This window comes from Aquila chrysaetos, chromosome 21 (genome assembly GCF_900496995.4).
Source record: "Aquila chrysaetos chrysaetos chromosome 21, bAquChr1.4, whole genome shotgun sequence".
Classification (NCBI taxonomy): domain Eukaryota; kingdom Metazoa; phylum Chordata; class Aves; order Accipitriformes; family Accipitridae; genus Aquila; species Aquila chrysaetos.
In genome coordinates, this window is record NC_044024.1 from 21895887 (window position 1) to 21913209 (window position 17323).

At 47.0% G+C, this 17323-nt stretch overlaps 1 protein-coding gene across 4 annotated transcripts in view; it reads left to right on the forward strand.

The window, feature by feature from the left end:
- NEXMIF (neurite extension and migration factor) overlaps positions 1–17323 on the forward strand; it is a 167735-nt gene that overhangs the window by 110133 nt on the left and 40279 nt on the right. For all 4 annotated transcript variants that reach the window (XM_029996413.1, XM_029996412.1, XM_041119028.1 and 1 more), the window contains one exon: positions 6016–6150. The gene's annotated coding sequence lies outside the window, so the exon portion shown is untranslated. The remainder of the gene's footprint in view (positions 1–6015; positions 6151–17323) is intronic.

Sequence of the window (17323 nt, forward strand, 5' to 3'; positions counted from 1 at the left end):
TGATATTTTCTAAAATTGATATTTTTTTGTTTCTGGTTTGACCTGTGGATCGATAAAGGGTTCAGGAATATCAGTGGACTTGTCTGGAGCCTATGTTGTAAACCTTTAACACAGCCCTTAACGCAATTTGATGTTTTTCCATTAGTTCCCTTACCTCTTCTTGTTACAGGGTCTTATTGTCACGGTTTTCTGCCGGGTCAGGAAGCACGGGGAATCTTTGTTTCTTCCTTTTCTGGGGCGTTGAGCGCCAGCTTCACGCTTCAGCTGCGGTCGAGCGGGTGGCAGCCGGCGGGGGGGTTGCACGGGGCAATACTGCTCCCTCCCCACCTGCGGTTTCTGCTGCAGCCACCCCGTCGGTGAACTGGGACGGGGGGGTGTCCCATGGCTGGGACCCAAACCCGAGCCCGCTCTGATGGGCAGCAGTATGGGCGTTATCATCTTTAGAAAATTGCCTCCCTGTATCTTAAGCCAATTTCTCTGCAGAGGCATCTGTTTCCCACTGGTTTGGTTTTGACTAATATCGGAGGTCTACCAGATGGACTGGTCATATCTTAACCTCGGGCCTCCCTTTTCCTTCTCTTCTAACCTTTTCATCTTCTTGGCTTACTCCTGGAATAAGGGATTGTTTCTGAGAATAAAGACTTCATGTTAGTGCTGTCCTCGAACTATCGGCAAGTAAAAACCAAGCAAGTTGTAACACAGGATCCTGCTCCTGCCGTGGTGTGTGGTTTGCTGCCGTTATTTCAGATGCACCAGTTTTTCTTTGTTCCTTGGATCTACCCAGATTCAGAGCCAAGCCCTTAAGTATCTTCCAGTCCACAAAGTCAGCGCTTCACCATGTCAGCCGTAATATGTTGTATGGATTTAGAAAATCCCTACGCATGTTAAGTAAGTATCTAGCCTGCAAATCATCCCAGGTCTGCACTGGTACTGGAGTTCGCAAAGCGGCTCCGCAGAACCCAGCGCTTGCACGGAGATGATTGTGATGTATTTTAATTTATTTTATGCTAGGTGTACTCATAACCTTGGCTGGGATCAAAATTCAAGTTTCCTTTAGATCAAGGTGTGGAAGGCTGTAAACCTGAAGGGCTTCCTCCAGCAACCCCGTGCACGTGTGATGGTTTCGAAGCTGCGCTCTGATGTTTACAGAGCACTGTAGCTCTTCCCATTAACATACAACTGTATAAGACAGGTTGAACTCCATTAGGAGCTAAATTTAGTGACTCGCTAACTTCTTTTTGATATGTTTTTGTAATTTCATTGTATTATGACACTTGGTTTTAAATTTGCATGAGTAAATGAGCCTCTCACTTAAGTCAGGTAAAAAGATTTTTCACTTATCTACCATGAAATAAGACATTAAAAAAATAGTGAGAGTAGAAAGCAATGTATCCTTGACATATTTAGTTTACATTTTTTTCAACTGTGCTGACTGAACATTTCTAACTATTAATGATACAATAAAGCTGTTTGTACAGCTTTAACAGGCTTAATAATTTCATGTTATGAAGACATTGTGTAATTAATTTAGTATTTTGTGGGGGAAGTGTATTTTTGGAAAATATAAATTTACGTTTAATTACATTCATAATCTGAATTGTAAGATGCAGCGAGTGAAAACTGGCCTTTTATGGTTCACCTCAAAATAGTAAAGTCCATGGACACGATTAACACTAGCAAACAACTTTAACTGGGATTTCTGTAACTTGTTTAATAAGCTTCCTGCAGAAGTGCTTAAAAATACCCGTTGGTCAGTGAAGCTCCTGCAGCTGGCTGAAGATCAGACCGCACGCCTTCATCTCTGCCGTCACAGGGAGTTCCACCAGCTTGTGTTTTACTAATGTGGATTTATGGTCTTTTTTTTAAATATATCTGAACTTTCATTCAGGATAACCTTGGCAAGACCTGAGCAACCGTGAGATCTGCACTTTAAAGGTATTTTTCCCCTCTCCTTTCCTATCCGACAAGAGGAGAGAGACCACCCAAGTTCCCACCGCTGGTGTGATTTGGGGGATGTATTTGGGGGGCGGCCAGCATGGCGGTGGGGCAAGAGCATCCCTTTGTTTCGGATGAGCGATGAGCAGCAAGGAGATGGCACTGATGCTTGTTCGGTCCTGACCTGGGCTCTGGTGACGAGCTCACGTGGAGGTGAAAGTCCCTCTGTTAATTACCCGGCTTTTTGGCTCTCCCCATCTCTCTTGACGTCAGCATTTTTAATCTGTTTGTATTATTGATTTTTTTTTTCCCCCGTTTCATTAATAGTGACAGATGCTTTTAATTAAAAAGAAAAGACAAAACAAAATCCAGAGTAAAACAAAAAGAGAATATTCTAATTTGGCGTGACATTATGAGGCAGAATGGCTCCTGGCATGCAAGGTACGGAAAAGGTCATCTTCCACGGCTACAGCCTTTTGCAACGGTGGAATTAAGTTCAAACTCAGGCTGGTTTTGAAGTCTTAAGTCTCTCCGGGGATTCCTTTCATAACATCTTCGAACTGGATAACACTACAGTAAATGAAATACACTGCACTGGATTAAAGGGTTATTTCCCCTGTGTGTCAAGCTGACACAGAATACCAAACCTCAGGTTGCCTCCGAGTTGTCTCTATCTGCTCATACCCTCTCTGCTTTACATAACAGCTCTTGGAGTTTTTGCAGGGAAGTTTTGCAATTATTTATTCGGCTTCACTGCTTGGTGAATACAGAACAATTTTATGCAGCGAGGAACCAAAATAAAGCAACTAAATGGGAAGAAATTTAGTGGGCTTAAAAACGTGAAGGAAGCGATGCAGGAAAGAGTGGAGCTGCCTCTTCAGGTCTATTATGCTGCTCTATAATTTATACTGAAATACAAAATATAGATCTCTCTGCATTGCCACTCATGTTTAGCAGCACAGAGCTTGCAATAACAACAGGGTATGATACATGCTACCGTGCTCTTATCTGACTGTACCAACAGTTAAAATTTGTTAAGGATCATTTGCAATGTGTTTTGTTGTAGAACAAATGTTCATTTTGACTTTGAACTTGGTGTATGCTGTAGCTTGTGCAGATTGCGTTTAGCACCGGGTAACCAAACCACTGCCATCTGCACAGTGCCAGGGACCACCGTGGCTGAGCTCCAGAGCACGTCCCTCCGTCTCCGCGCTGGGGAAAAGATGCGTGGCTTTAAATATTGGAGCATCGGCTCCTCCAGCTCCGTCGTTGCGTGCCACAGCCGGCCGCCCCGGGCCTGGGGTGAAGCGGCAGGGTGATGGCTTGGTCCTGGGGAAGGCACCGTCTCCGAGCTCGGGATGGCAAATTGCGGCGGGCGTGCATTGAACCCGCTCTGAAACTGCAGAAATTGTCTTGGGTCTTCCTTTCCCCCACCAAAATCAGTGATTAAAGACCACTCTGAAATTATGGGGAGCCTGTAGAACGCTAACTGCGCAATAACTTTTCTGACAGCGAAAAAGAAGAGAACTATTTCTTCTCCCGCCTTGCCTTCTCCTGTTTTATTTGGTCTGAGGCGGCCCAAGGTTGGCTGGCTCATGTGGAAAACTGGAGTTGCCTCGTAAAGTGTGTATGTAACGCAAAATGCATTCTCAGTACTCCTGGTACATTTGGGGCTGGTAGAAATAGGGCACCATGCTCCGTATGTCGGTGCGTACCTCTGGCTTCTGTTCTCTGTATTGAATCTATCTTCTGCCTCTATCGCTCAGCATCCTCCCGCACAGTGGTTTTCTCTGGGCGTACTTAGGGACAGCACTGGAAGAACCACCACCAACTGCTGCTCCTCTCAGCCGGCCCCCCAAACCCTCTCCGGACAGCTTACGGGATCGGCGAGGGCTGCTGCCCGCGCTGCCCGCTCTTCACGAGGATGGGGAGAGGCTGCGTTCCCTCTCCTCGGTCATGCTCTTGCTCCGCCGGGCTAATTAAAAGTTGCAAACGTGGTTTGGCTCCGTTAGCGTTTGGGATAAGGTGCGGTCCGGCTGGGACGCGCGCGCTGACCTTGGGCTCCGTGGAAGTTGTTCCAGGAGGAGCTGTGTGTGCTGGCAGGGGTTTCTGCTGGCGTGCTCCTCGAGGAGGTGTCTCTACAGGCATCGGGTTCCTCTGTTTCCAAGTGTTATTCACATATAAACACCCACACACATTAAAAACATGTGGGAAATGATAGTTTCGGGTTTCTGCTGTCCATGAGTAATTCAAATCAATGGCATTTTTAGATTTACCTCTTACTGAACAATCTGGGAGGAGAAGCAAGGGCAGGGAATTTGCATGTGCTGCTTTTCTGGGTAGGTTGGAGGTATCCGCGTGCTCCCGCGCTGCAGCCTCTAAGCCAGTCTGTGTCTTTCCAGGAGGTCTGAAATCTCTCTGGAAAAGCTGGGACATATTGAAAATATGCTCAGAGCTTTAGCACTTCCTCCAGATTATTTCTTCAAGTATTTAAAAATATATTTTATAACACTAAAATAAATGTTAATGAGTCTGCATTGCTTATGGCTAACAATAGTATTTCTATTTAAATACAGCAGCCTAGCAGGGCGTTCAGCGGTGGAGGAGCTGGATGAGGAGACCTGGCTTTTTGGTTCTGACTTGGTCCTTGATGTCTTGAGCACTTTTATTCTCTTGTGCTTTACTTTCCCCATCCTGTTAAATAGCAATGAAAAGCTTCCTTGCTTTGTTAAAGCACCTGGGATTTATCAAAGGCCACTAGGCAAGTGTTAAATACTGAGCTGGTTATAAAAAGTGTTATTTAGTATTACATTTATACTTCTTCAATGTTGGCATGTATTTTTACATACTGCTTGCGGTGACCTTTGTGCTTTTCCAACCAAATAAGGACAGTGTCCTTGACTCAGGAATTTTTTTTTTTTTTTCCACTAGCAGGTGTGGCATCTTCTAAGTAATTTTGTAAATATGCTTTTTTGGGGGTGCTTTCGGTGTCTGGGCTGGGGCTTACGGTGCTGGAGGTGCCAGTTGCATACAGAAGATGGAAGAGTTGTCATGAGAAAAATAATAGCACGGAAGTCCGTTCCTTTCATCTTCGTTCTTTTTTTTCCAGTTAGTTACAATGAAATTATGTTTTAAGGATCTCAACCTGCCATGCTAAACGGACAGTGATTTGGGGAGGCAAGCGGAGGGGAAGTAGCCCAAGGCGCTTCACCTGATGAGTCGGCAGCCTTAAAGAGTCCGCACGGGAGCGGGGCACGGAGTCGGCGGGGGGAGAGGTGTAGGAGTAAATGGGATGGCAGGAATTCAACCTTGGCATCGTGTCAAAGGCACCGAGCCCTTCTCCGAGCAGCTGCGTACCCCGTGACTGCGGGAAGCCAAATGGTTTGTTTGTGTGTTTACATGGATATGTGGGTCTGTGTAGGGGAAAACCACTTAGCAGAAATTCTGCTATTAAAGCAGATGGTGGGAGATTAATCGGGTTTTTAGGGGGGTACTTGCTGGTACGGTGACCAAATTATTAATTCCTTCCTGTGCTAAGAGTCCTTTCATCGTTACAGGGTATGGGTGAATTGTGTTTCCCGAAGCTCTCGGCTCCTTCCTTGCTTTCTCAAAAGCAGTTGAGCTGATGGAGTATTTTGGGAAGCAGAAGAGTGTTTGTCAGGTTTGCTGCTGCGGTTTTGCTACCCGTGCTTCTTCCACACCGTCCTCTGCTCAAGCCCTTTCCAGGTGCTCCCATGTAGTCTCGACCCATTTTGGTTTCGCAGGCAGCCCGGTTTGGGCAGCTGCCTCGCGGCCTGCCTGCCCTCCTGCAAACCAGTGGAAGCCCTTTACTGCTGTTCAAATGCTGGTTGTTATGCTAGATGTATTTTTTTTTTTCCTTCCATTTTAGAAATTGCTCTTTTTTCCCCCCCTGCCGTATCATTGACAGCTGCATTCTCCTTGACGGTTGTGATATTTGTATGTGTGCATAAAAACAGTAGGAAGCATTTATGTAGGTGTCACTAATTTAATTTAATTTAATCTGATATGTATGTATAGAGAGGACTGTTCTGCACTAAAGTGCTTCTCTTTATTTTACAGTCTCCATCGTCATCAAATACAACTCCTTTCATTCTCCTCTTCCATTCACCTACCCAAAGACCAAATCTGGAAATAGTAACCAAAAGAGAAGCCCACGTCATACACAAAGCAGGGAAAGGTTGAAATAATTTAAGGGTAAGTAATTTTTTTCACCCTTATTCTAACTTGAAGCTTCATGTGTAAAGCTACAATAGTAAGTGCAAGGCTGTATAAAGAAGCAGTTAAGCATAGACACAGGAGCTTTATGTGCAAAGTGGAAAAAATGACTGAAATGCTGATTTGGTGATGAAAGGAAGGTATAGCAGCACCTTTTGTAGGTGAGAAAGTGCCCAGAAGGGCAGCGTGCTGGGAGCTTTGAATGTTGGTACTATTTCTTCTCGCCCTGGTTTGATCTGCACCCATGCCTGGGTGGAAGCGGTGGTTCTGCACAGGCGCACGGTCGTGGGCTTTGCATGGGTTTGGCTGGTCTGAAAGAGCTTTCCAGTTGAGAAGGAGCTGGGAGTTTGGTGTCTTCTGCTATTGAAGAGCTCTTTTGTCATTTCCTTCTCTTTTTTCCACTTAAAACATTACTCAGCTATGGTAGCAAGCTACGGTTGATCTGTTTGCGTGGTGCAGGATGTTTTGGCTTGCTGTTGCTTTCTGCAATCCCCTTGGTTTTGTGGGCTCTGTGAGCTTTTCCTGGAGAGCAACCTGACGGTGCGTGCGCCAGGATTTTCCAAAGGAAAGCGTTGATGGGGGCTGGAGGAGGGACAAACCCGAACGGCAGAGCGAGGAGGGCCTCTCAGTGGAAATGTTTGCCTTAAGGCTTTTCTGTTGCTGCGAGGGTGGCAAATAAGATAGGAGATATAAAATCAGCTTTTGTGAAATTCAGAACCCTAGCTGAAGCATTAGTAATCTCCAAATGTTAGGGAATGCGTTTTCCCACCCTAGTCCCAGATCTGTGCCTGCATATATTGCATTTCCACACATGTTCTTTCGTAGATGGACAGGATATGCATTCGCTTACATTTGAGAACTTAGCTTTAAACATCTGGGTTTTCTGGTTTATTGCTGCTTTTTTTTTTTTTTTACTCCTGCAATGTTTGTTCATGCAAAATTCATATCTGGGAAGGGCATCTTAAATCCCTGCTTCTGAGTCAAAAAGGGAAAGTATGGAAGTGAAAAGAGAGATTGTATCATTTAAGAAATATGATTCATGAATTAATCCTCGTCTGCTACACCATCTGTGGCATGTGTTTCAATACAAAAATCCTGTTTTTATATCTCTTTAAAAAGCTTTCTTCTTGCTGGCTGCCTGAGTTTTCTGCAAAGCTAATGGGGAATTATCTTGCCTTTGGGGAGAGCGTGGTGATTTTTATTGGCAGCCTGGACAGGGGGCCCCAAACTCTGTCCAAGCTGTAGGTCGTCGAGGGGGACGCAGAGCCCCGTTTTTTCAGGGGGGTGCCAGCTCTCTGCGTAATGCCGTGAGCCTGACTTGCAGGCAAAGCCCCTACGCGACTGCTTTTTGCACTGGAAGCGTGGCTGGGTCTCCTGCCGCCGTGGCGGGGATGCCGCGAGGGATGGGCAGCGGCGGGCAGGAGTTGCAGGCAGCTGTCTAGATCGTTCTGCACAGGAGTGAAAAATAAGTGGTTGTTTCTAAAAGTGGACTGACAGGGTATTTTGTACTTGGTGCTCTGGAAAATAAAGCATTGAGGTAGTCCCCATCCTCCGTTTCCTAGTAATGTTTTTATAATCTCTTTGTAGATATAGAGAAAGGGAGGTTGCCCGTCGTTATCCCAAACAGGAGCTGCTACGCTTTGTGCCTTCGTGAGAAATGGCAAATGAAGGGACACTGGCGTTTTTTGGGGGTGACTGGAAAAGGCTCTCCTTTTCCTGAGTTGATTCCTTGAATTGTTCTCCAGCTTTTTACAGGGAACAATTTTCCTTTTTAAATGTATTTCTCAGGTTTCTATTCCTTAAGCAGTACACCTGGTTTGCTGCTGGAGTTAGAAGATGTCTGAGCCTTTTTCCTCTGTCACAGTCAGGGTCCCCGAGCAGGACGGCATTTTAGCACGTGCATCCACCATCAATCCCTTTCCTGGACCGGGGCATCTTGCTGCCTGGGATTGCTCCGTCAGTTTTCTCCTCTGCTTCACGTGGGACGCTGGTAAAAGCTTGAGTGCTTTTCTCTTTGTTCTGGAGGAGGATCCCGAGGTGCTGGAGATGGTGGATTGCCATTGCCCTTGCCACACATCTCGTGGTGGCCTCAGCCCGTGGCACGGAGATGCACCTGCGTGGCCACAGCCCCTTCTCTGCCAGTGTCACTAATGTACTGTAAGTACAGCTCCGGTGAGCTCCCAGGCACTGATAACGCTGATAGATGGAGGTTATCCAGGAACTCAGTACCGATGGTGAAATATTGCGGGTTTATTGCCTTTCCATTCATTTTGTTTTCACGCCTTTCTGCCTTCCTGACTCATTGCCGTTCGGCCTCTGCTTGCAATTTCTATTTGCTGTGGTAACACCCACTGGACAAGACGAGAGTGTTGCAAAGCACTGATGCTTGCAACTGCTTTTGGAGCTGCTTCTTTTTTTAATTGAGCATCTAAAGCCGGGATGGATGGCAGAAACGAAAACGTTAGTGATGCCTTTTGTCGGAAGCGTGAATAAAGTATTAAAATGAAGGAGAGCCGAAGAAATGCCTCTTGCGTTGTGCGTGGCAGGCTGGCGTGAGGAGTTGGGCTGAAAAGTCCTGCTGCCATCCCCGTGTCCAACGTGGGCTCTGTCCCCGAAGGCCTCCCGGCTGAGACTGCCTGCCGAGATGGGGGCAGCGGTGGGAGATGCTCTGCCCCGTACCCAGGTGCCGAGCCCGTTTAGGCTCTTGCGTGGTCCCTAAGAAACGTTTTCTCTTTCCCCTCCATTATCACAAATCCCCTTCTGCCCGCTCATCGGGGAACCCTTGCACATGCGGGCGCTTCACAACGTGAAAAGTAAACTCCACAAGCACCGAGTACTGCAATGTTACCGTAAATAGCTGCGTGTTAAGGGAAAATAATGTTAGCAGTGGTTCAGCGAATGTTTAATCCAAACTAGAATTAGGCTGAATTACATACTTCTGCACAGAAAATACTCGCGGGGATGCAGACCAGAATTGGCACCCAGCTTTCTGTCCATCTCATGCATGCAAATATACAGACGCACCTTGTCTTTCGCAGCTTTTGCTAGTAACTCTGGGTAGTTTCTTATATGCCTTTACAATATTTTGCAATTTTGCATATTCCTTAATTGCTTCAGTCGTTTTTTGGTTTTTTTTAATCTGACTTTCTAAGCTTGTTTGCCATTCTTTGTCCTGTGCTATAGTCTGGGAAGCAGAGATTGTTTCCTGGGGTCTGTTCTGCAAACCTCCACCTTGGTCAGTTGTGCCTCCTGTGCCAGCTGACGCCAGCCACTGCACAGGCAATCACATTGCCACGGTCTCCGTAAAATGAGGGTTACAGACTTTGTACCTTGAGAAGGTCCTACGCTTACTTATGCGGCCAGTGGTAGCATTTTGCAAAAAACTTTCAGACCCCACAGAAACTCTGCTGGTAAAAAAAGAAAGCGAACAAAACCAACAAGCAATAAAACGAAGAAATTCTACCAGAAATGGGAAAAGAGAAGCAGTCCAAGCGTTTTGATAAGCATATTCCATTAGCCATGGTTTTTACTTTTTATTTTAAGCTCTGATTAAAATTCAGCAGCTTTTATTTAAAGAAAAAAAAAAGAAATGTTTATGCTCAGCGTAGGCCCTTATTTCCACCGCAGCGTGAGTGTGTAAACGAGGGGCTCCGGTGGATCTCCTCCGGCTTCTCCTCGCTCCCTCTGCAAGGTCCCCCCGATCAGCGAGGGTCCCTGCTCGTTTGCGGCCGCGGCGGGGAGGGTGACGATGCTCGGCGGCAGAGGACACGTGACGGCATCCGGTTTCTTGCGGGAAGCTAATGAAGAGATGAGAAGCATCGATTCACCATCTATTTGTTGGGACCCCAGTTAAACAGCTGTTTGTTTCTCATAAACAATTATGCCAAGACGGAAATTGGCTTGTGTCTGTACGTACTTTTTGGATGGGGAAAATTAAGCAGTAATAGCTGGAAAAATAATACGGGCTATGAGATAATAGATGCCTAAGGGATAAAATTAAACAGTACTTTACAATGAAGGAAGAGGTTTTGGCAATAAATAGTTTGCGTTTGACTTCTTTTTGTTTGCTAGAGGACTGATGTTGTTTTGGAGAGGTTGTCCTGGGATGTATTTTCCAAACAGACACAGGAAAATAGTGAAGGTCGTTGTTTTTTTTTTTTTTTTTTTAATTCCTTCCAAGTAGGATGGTGCCAAGGCTGGGGTGCAGCTCACACCGTCTGCGCCACTAGCGCGTTGGCTGTGACGGGGACGTGGACACCAAAGTTTGCTTTGAGAAATGCTGCCAGTGCAGGAGGATGTTTAAAAGAAAACAGCAAGGTTTACCAAAGAAAGCAGGAACAGGAGTTGGTTTAAGTGCCATAGGGAGTCCAAAAAGCTCAGGAAGGGGAGGTGGCATGTTTGGCACCCCGAGAGGCTCCAAGCAGAGTTTATTCAGAATCTGCACATGTGCTGCTGTTGCGGCTTGGCTGGCTTTGGTCTGCTGCAGAAGCCCCTTTCCAATAATGCAACGACAGCGGGATTTGGGTTTGTTCTGCCGTCCCTCCACTCCGTGCTTTTCCAGAAGCGCTCCGTGGAGCACCTTGCTAAAGGGGTGGTTTGGAAATGCCGATTTCTCCGTTTCAGGTGGCTCGTACCGCCATCTCCTTTGACTTGTGCATAGGAGATATGCAAAGTCGGGCCAGGCAAACGCCGCGGTTGCCTCTTGGTGCCGACGGCAAACAGCCCCGCGAGCGCAGGGCTTGCTCTCGGCTGCAAATCACCGGGGCTGCCTGGCCACCATCGCGGGCAGGACTTGGTTCCTCTTCACTATGCGGGAAATAAAAACACAGTTCAAACAGAGCTGCAAACCCTGATCCCACCTTCCCTAGGACAGATCCGGGTGCAGCAGGTCGAGATCTGAGGTCTTTGGCCCAGGCTCATCCCTGCTATCAGGTTTTAATTTCACAAACCTCGGGGAAAGCCTCCTTGCCAGGTGGGAGAATTTCCGAGGTGCGTACGGGGCTCAGGGGAGAGTCCCGAGGTGCAAAGTGCCTGCCGTCCCCATTAGCTGAAGTGGGACTCAGGGGTGCTCAGCACCTCTGCAAATGAGGCCAAACTGTCTAGTGCATTGAAAATGAAATCATTAAGTCGCTGTTGCATTAAGACTGTTTTTATTCATGGAGTGTAATGTGATTCATTTGCCCTTTTGCTCTCATGTTGAGAAGGCAGTCATCTAGTATGCATCGCTGGCTGCAGGGAGAGTTGTATTTATTTTTTTTTTTTTTTTAATTTTTTTGTGTGTGTGTGAGGGAGCAGACATTTTCATCAAGCGCAGAGCAGCCACGGAGTTGAGACTCGTCTGTTTTCTCGGTGGTCTCAGAGACCAGTGCCTGCCGTGCTCTCGCAGCCCTGGTTGTGGGAGCGTTTAGCTCAGCCCATCTCTCCTTCTCTAAGCTTCACGGCGACCATCCTTTTTCCTGCTCCAGCCCCGCTGTGCTGGGGCAGTGCTGGAGCATTGCAGGTGCGTTACGAGAGCCCCTGCACCTCGCCCAGGGCCTGGGCTGGAGGCACGAGGGACACGCTGGCGCTGGGATATATTGCCGAGCTCGGGGGGCAACAGCATCCTTTGGTGTCCCAGTGACACCAAGCCCCCGCCAGCCCCTTGCAGAGCGGGGGGGTTAAGCTACTTACCAGGGAACTGTAGGTGCCTCGGCACCCATAACCCTGGGCTTATGGACACGGCATGGAATCTTGCCGATACGTGGTGGGACGTGGGACGGGACCGGGCTCCGCTTGATGAACTGATTAAACACAGGTGAAGATGACTGTGGGTCCTTGCTGCTGCAGGTCGCTCTTCGCAGTTGACTGCAGCCAAGGGAAATCATTCCTCCTTGGAGTTAAAAGAAGAAATGCACCAAGCAAGCGAAGAGTATAGAATACAAAAGAAGAGGAAAAAAATGCCATTTTTTAAATGTTAGCATGGGGAGCATTAACTAAGTCACCAGTTCCAAAAGAATGATAATGAGTAAGCCAGTTTGAGTCACTACTACTTGCTGTGGGACAGGATCGGAGCGGTTCAGCTCCACATGTTGGGTCTCCGCCTGCAAAACAAAAAGTAAGAAATTCCTTTTTAGCCCCGACAATCACGGCCAGCCCTTTTTAAGCACAACTCTGTCTTGCTGTCAAATTCCAAGCGGTCATGACACATGGCACGGTGACCATCTCAAAGTCCTCAGGTGACCCTAGATTTCTAATGCTAATAGGGTCATAATACACATAAAAATCAATAAGGCATATTTTAGAAGCAAAAGGCAGCAGGAGGAGAGTTAACTCAATATGTGTCTTTACTTTTTTGCCTTGTCCTCTTCTTCCCTTTTTTTTTTTTTTTTTTTTAATCCCTCCCCCCCCACTACAGTCTGTAGACCAAATCCATGCTAGGAAGGACCAGCTAACCAGAGCACAGCTCAGCAGCAGAAAACAAGGTCTGAGATGCAGGCAAGGGAGAAGACTGTTCCGCAGGAGGGCACAAGCTGGGCGCTTAATTTGGTGATTTTCCTACACTTTGTCAATGGGGAGACATAAAAAGAATGGGTCAGGTGTGGATAAAGATAAGGAGAAAGGGTTTTCAAAAGAGCTTGGAGCTGGGAGCTTTTTGGGAAGGGGAGGTTTGCTGCCTCCAACGCTTTCTGTAGACAAAAGAGGAGAGGCGACTTGGAAGCGGGGAGGTAATAATGCCGACCTTCTCCGCTCTTTGTTTTCAACCAAGAAATGCACAAATCGCTGCTGATATTGCTGAGTGGTTTCCTGCTGCTTTGTGGCTTGATTTGGAGCTGCAGCCGTTCCTAGCCTGGTTCCTGACTTTGCGGTGCAGTAGCACAAAAAAAGCAAGCAAATCCTCGCCGGCGGAATCGTAATTGTTCCCTACACGGTGCCCGCCGGGAAGACTGCTTCGCCAACACCTTCACCTTGCGTCGCGCTTTAGATCCTGGATGGATTTTGAACAGATTAATGCCTTTCGGAGAGTTCTAGAAAGGTCAAAAACAGAAAAGAGGCTCTAATAGCAGTATAGCAACCAGCTGGTTGCATTGGGTTTCATTTTACTGCCATAGTAACACCATGAGCCACAGTGTTAATACCGTGCCCACTGAATGCCATTTCCCCCCCTCTTTTTGTCAAGAGACAAGCCTATAAGAAGATATTTTCTTCCTGAAGAATTTCTACAAGGCAGTAATAGGCTTTTTGGAGGGGACAGTCCTCGTACCCAGAGATGTAAGGTGGGTAATTTACAAGGCAATGTGCAAATGCCAAATTGTTAGGCAGAACTGCTGCTGATTTAGAAGGCAGTTAATGCTATAAATGTGCCAAGTGCCAGTAGAGTGTTTCTACAGATGGAATAACTGGAAATATTGGAGAGTTTCCAAAGGTTTAATCAAATTCAACCAGGTTTTTTTCTTTCTCTTTTTTTTTTTTTTTAAACTGCAGAATTCTCTAAGGGATGCAAGTTGAAATAGTAGATTATTCCATTGCTTTTAGTACCATGGGGGAGATTTTCGTAGATGAACATAAAGCACATACTTTCAAGCAAACACATAAGTGGGTATACAAATGAGGGCTGGAGCACCAATGCTATGAAAGCCTGTGCTGGTCGAATTTAGAGGGAGCATCATCTTTAGATGCCCTGGCAAGAAGCTCCTTGGAAGCCGACTGATGGGTTTTCAGTCATGCAGCACAAAGGAAGCGAGGGGAAGGGTTTGTGAGAGTGGCAGCAGCAGTGTCACTGGTCCTGCACCGCAGTTCTGCTGGATTTGGTGGGATTCTGGGCATGAGCATCCTTTTTGTGGCTCACTGTGCAGTGCTGGGGCATGCATATGTTTCTGCACAGATGCACACCTTCCTCTAGTCTTGTTGACAGCCTTTCCAAGGCTTCTTATTTAGCCAGACCATATGTGCTTGGGCATGGAGATAGCGTGATGTGGAAAGAGCATCGCATTATCCTTGGGCTGCAAACACCAGCAGGAGCAACTCGGAGCAAATTTTGTCTGCAAGGAGATCCAGAGCTCTTGAGCTTGCATCACAGGACACGCATAATGATCAAATGCAATTTTTTTTCTCGTTTGTCAAAACCAGGTTCCATAAAGCCACTTCCCTTTGTTCTATCCCAAAATTAGCTCTCCCTGTCCATTCCTTAAAAATTCATCCGAAGCATGGATGAAGGCCACCAGGGAGAGGGGACATTGTGGCATGTCTCCAGGTAAAGCTTTGCTGCTGAAGAGGTGATGTGGGACCAAGCTGGGGAAGGGGTTGGAAATTATTCCATGGGGTTTCCCTTGTCATCGGTGCACAAAATGAAGAGCCCGTCCCCACTGCTGGCAACAGGATTTTGTTTCGGGATGAGGTGGCAGGGCCACGATCCCCTGAGGGTGCGGACTGCAAGGAAGGACTATACCAGGAGCAATGCTGTGACAGCGCTGAAGCTTTTATCTTGCTCGGGTTTTTTTGTGTGATGTTTCTTCAACGCCATTATTTTTTTTTGCAGATGGCCTGATTGGATCCATTAATTGTCATTTATTTATTTTTTGTAAGGGAAGAAGAGTTTCCTGCTTTTCATGGAGTGTTTGGTATCGATCCTCTCGGCCGCTCTGGAGTCGGGGACTGTCTCCCTCCCAGGCATTGCCATACTCTCTGCCTACTTTCTACGCAGACCCCCATGTCGCTCTATGCAGTATTTCTCACTGAATAAATTGCTACAAAGCTATTAGCCTCAATGCCACAGTCTGCTGCTCCTGCTTTCCTGCACCCACCTCCACCCTGCAATTGATCCAGCCTGCTGTCTGTTTGCTGCAGTCAAGACTGCCTACTGCTGCTGCGCACAAATTGCTTTAAAATTGAATTGTTTAAAAACGTTTTATAAACATTCCCTCCCCTTCATGATACTGTCCATTGAGCCAGCCAGAGCTAGGAGGCTTTACGGGATTTTAACTGGCCGAAGGATGGGGGAATACTCTTAATTTTTTGTGTGGTTTGTTTTTTTGGTTTTTTTCTAATTCAAGCCAATGTGGAAATTTAAAACTACATGATTATGGGAATCAGGTCCTTGAAGAAGCTGTTGTCTATGGATCTGTGTCCTAGATTGTGTATCCCGCTCAAACGATGCGGTGGTGTGCCTCAGCTCCTAGCCAGCTCTTGGCTTTGTGGGGATTGGGTTTCGCTCCGGGCTGCGCACCGCCAGCCCTTCGCAGATGCGAGCCTCCGGGCTCGTGCTGACGCGCCGTGCAGCGCTTTGTCTCGAGAGGCATCAGGTTGATTGTTTTTCTGTTGACGTGGTTGTGGTCTAACTAGAGGCATTTCGGAGATGTAGCCCGCTGTGGTCTTCCTGGAGGTGTTTAACCGTCGTAACGTCCCAGGGTACCGGCAGGTCGGCAGCGGTGTGAGGTTCGTGATGCCCGGGATTTCAGAGCGCATCCCTCCGAAGCACCTGGGGCTTGCAGGAAGGAGGCGAGCGCGGCGCTGAGCTCCACGGGGCTGAGGGAGGTGTGCTCACCTGCGTGGGCACGGAGACGAAAGCTGCTGTGGATGCCTCTTACCCGGGGCTGCCTGGCCGCAGGAGCACATTTGAGCAAATTACATGGGAACTCTCTTTGTATCTTATCCGTAGCTGTTTCCTGTGCAGATGCAAAAAAGCTTTTGCAAGTGCTACAGGAAGAAGGTTTGGAAATGGGAAATAATTTTGAAGGTAGTTTTAAGTATCACCCTGGGAAAGGTGTGTTTGCACAAAAGGTGGTACAGTGCTTCCAACAGCTGGTGATGTTTCTTTGTTTCTCGTTCGTCATCCGTCCCTCCCAAACTCCTCTTCACTCCAAATACTCACACAAGAGCCCTTCTGAAGCAACATTTATCTCGAGTGCTGCTATATCAGGATTCATCAATCTTGTCATAAGATCATCCTCACCGAATTGAGCTCTAAGGGTGGAAGAGTGACACAAGCACTCTGTTCCTCTAGGCCTGTTCTTTGGTGTTGCCAGGAGGCTGACTCTGGGGTAGGACTTGGCTGGATCTCACTTTGCAAGATGACCCATCTCAGAACCTCCCCACCACGAAGTGGCCCAGTTCAATGCGATGATCTGTCTCCGGGAGACGCCAAGGACCCAGCTAAGCAACTAGAGCAGATTTGTCCTCAGTCCTCTGAGACCCTCTTAGCCAGTTTTCAAATCCTTGTGGAAATCTGCCTGAATTCACTCTTCTTCTAGGGTTCTTCCTTCCTGCCCTTGCCCAATGGTCCTTGGTCCTGCAGTCTCTGCCTCTCTACCACCCGTTGCATCTCCCGGGGAATATCCTGGCTGTGTCTTTCTGACGCTTGCAAGCCTAATGCTGTGTTATGCTGAAAGTGGTTTGAACAGGGTCCTGCAGGAATATCTTCGGTGCCTACAGATCCTCCTTAAACTCTTCTCTAAGATCTTGTCTGCAAGAAGTGACGGTATAAAAGGGCAGTAGACATATCTGGTGTTATGAAGGCTTATTGAGTAAGCCTGTGACCTCACCCTTGTAACCTTTCTGCCCACTCTGACCTCCTCCCCCGTTGTCTGCTGATGGCAAACACAATGATGCTGCATCAAACTGAATTTAGGATTATATCATCGTGACGTCTGTATGTGTTTCTTCTTTGGGAATACCTTTAGGCATTTGACATATAATAACGATAATATGAAGTTAGTGTGGTTGATGGGTCTTACATTGACAACCCTGAAGCTCACCCAGAGAACTTAACCCAGGTGGTGCAAATTTATTTACAAATTTTTGTTCAGACAGGACCACCTTTAAATGCAGACAGCAATTTCAGTCTCTGCTTAGGTGTTGTCGTTTCTGTTGTACTGTCAAGTGGGAGGCTATCATGCTGCTGATGTCTACGGCAGGCTCAAAAACAGGCTTAGCAATAAACCATCTATCAGGAAATTCTTGGCTCGCTACTGATCTGGGTCCAGATCTGAGCTAGAAGTGAGGTGCTCCTGTCATCATGTTGTGGCCCCAGCCCTACTTCTCACCCTCAAACTCTTTCTCTGCATCTGTTTTTAAATGTTGTTACCCCAGGAGTTTTATTTCCTCTCTTCTCCCAAGAGCAAGAGAAGTAAATTTGCAGAGACAATATTGTGTATCTGTATTTTACAGTGCTGACCTT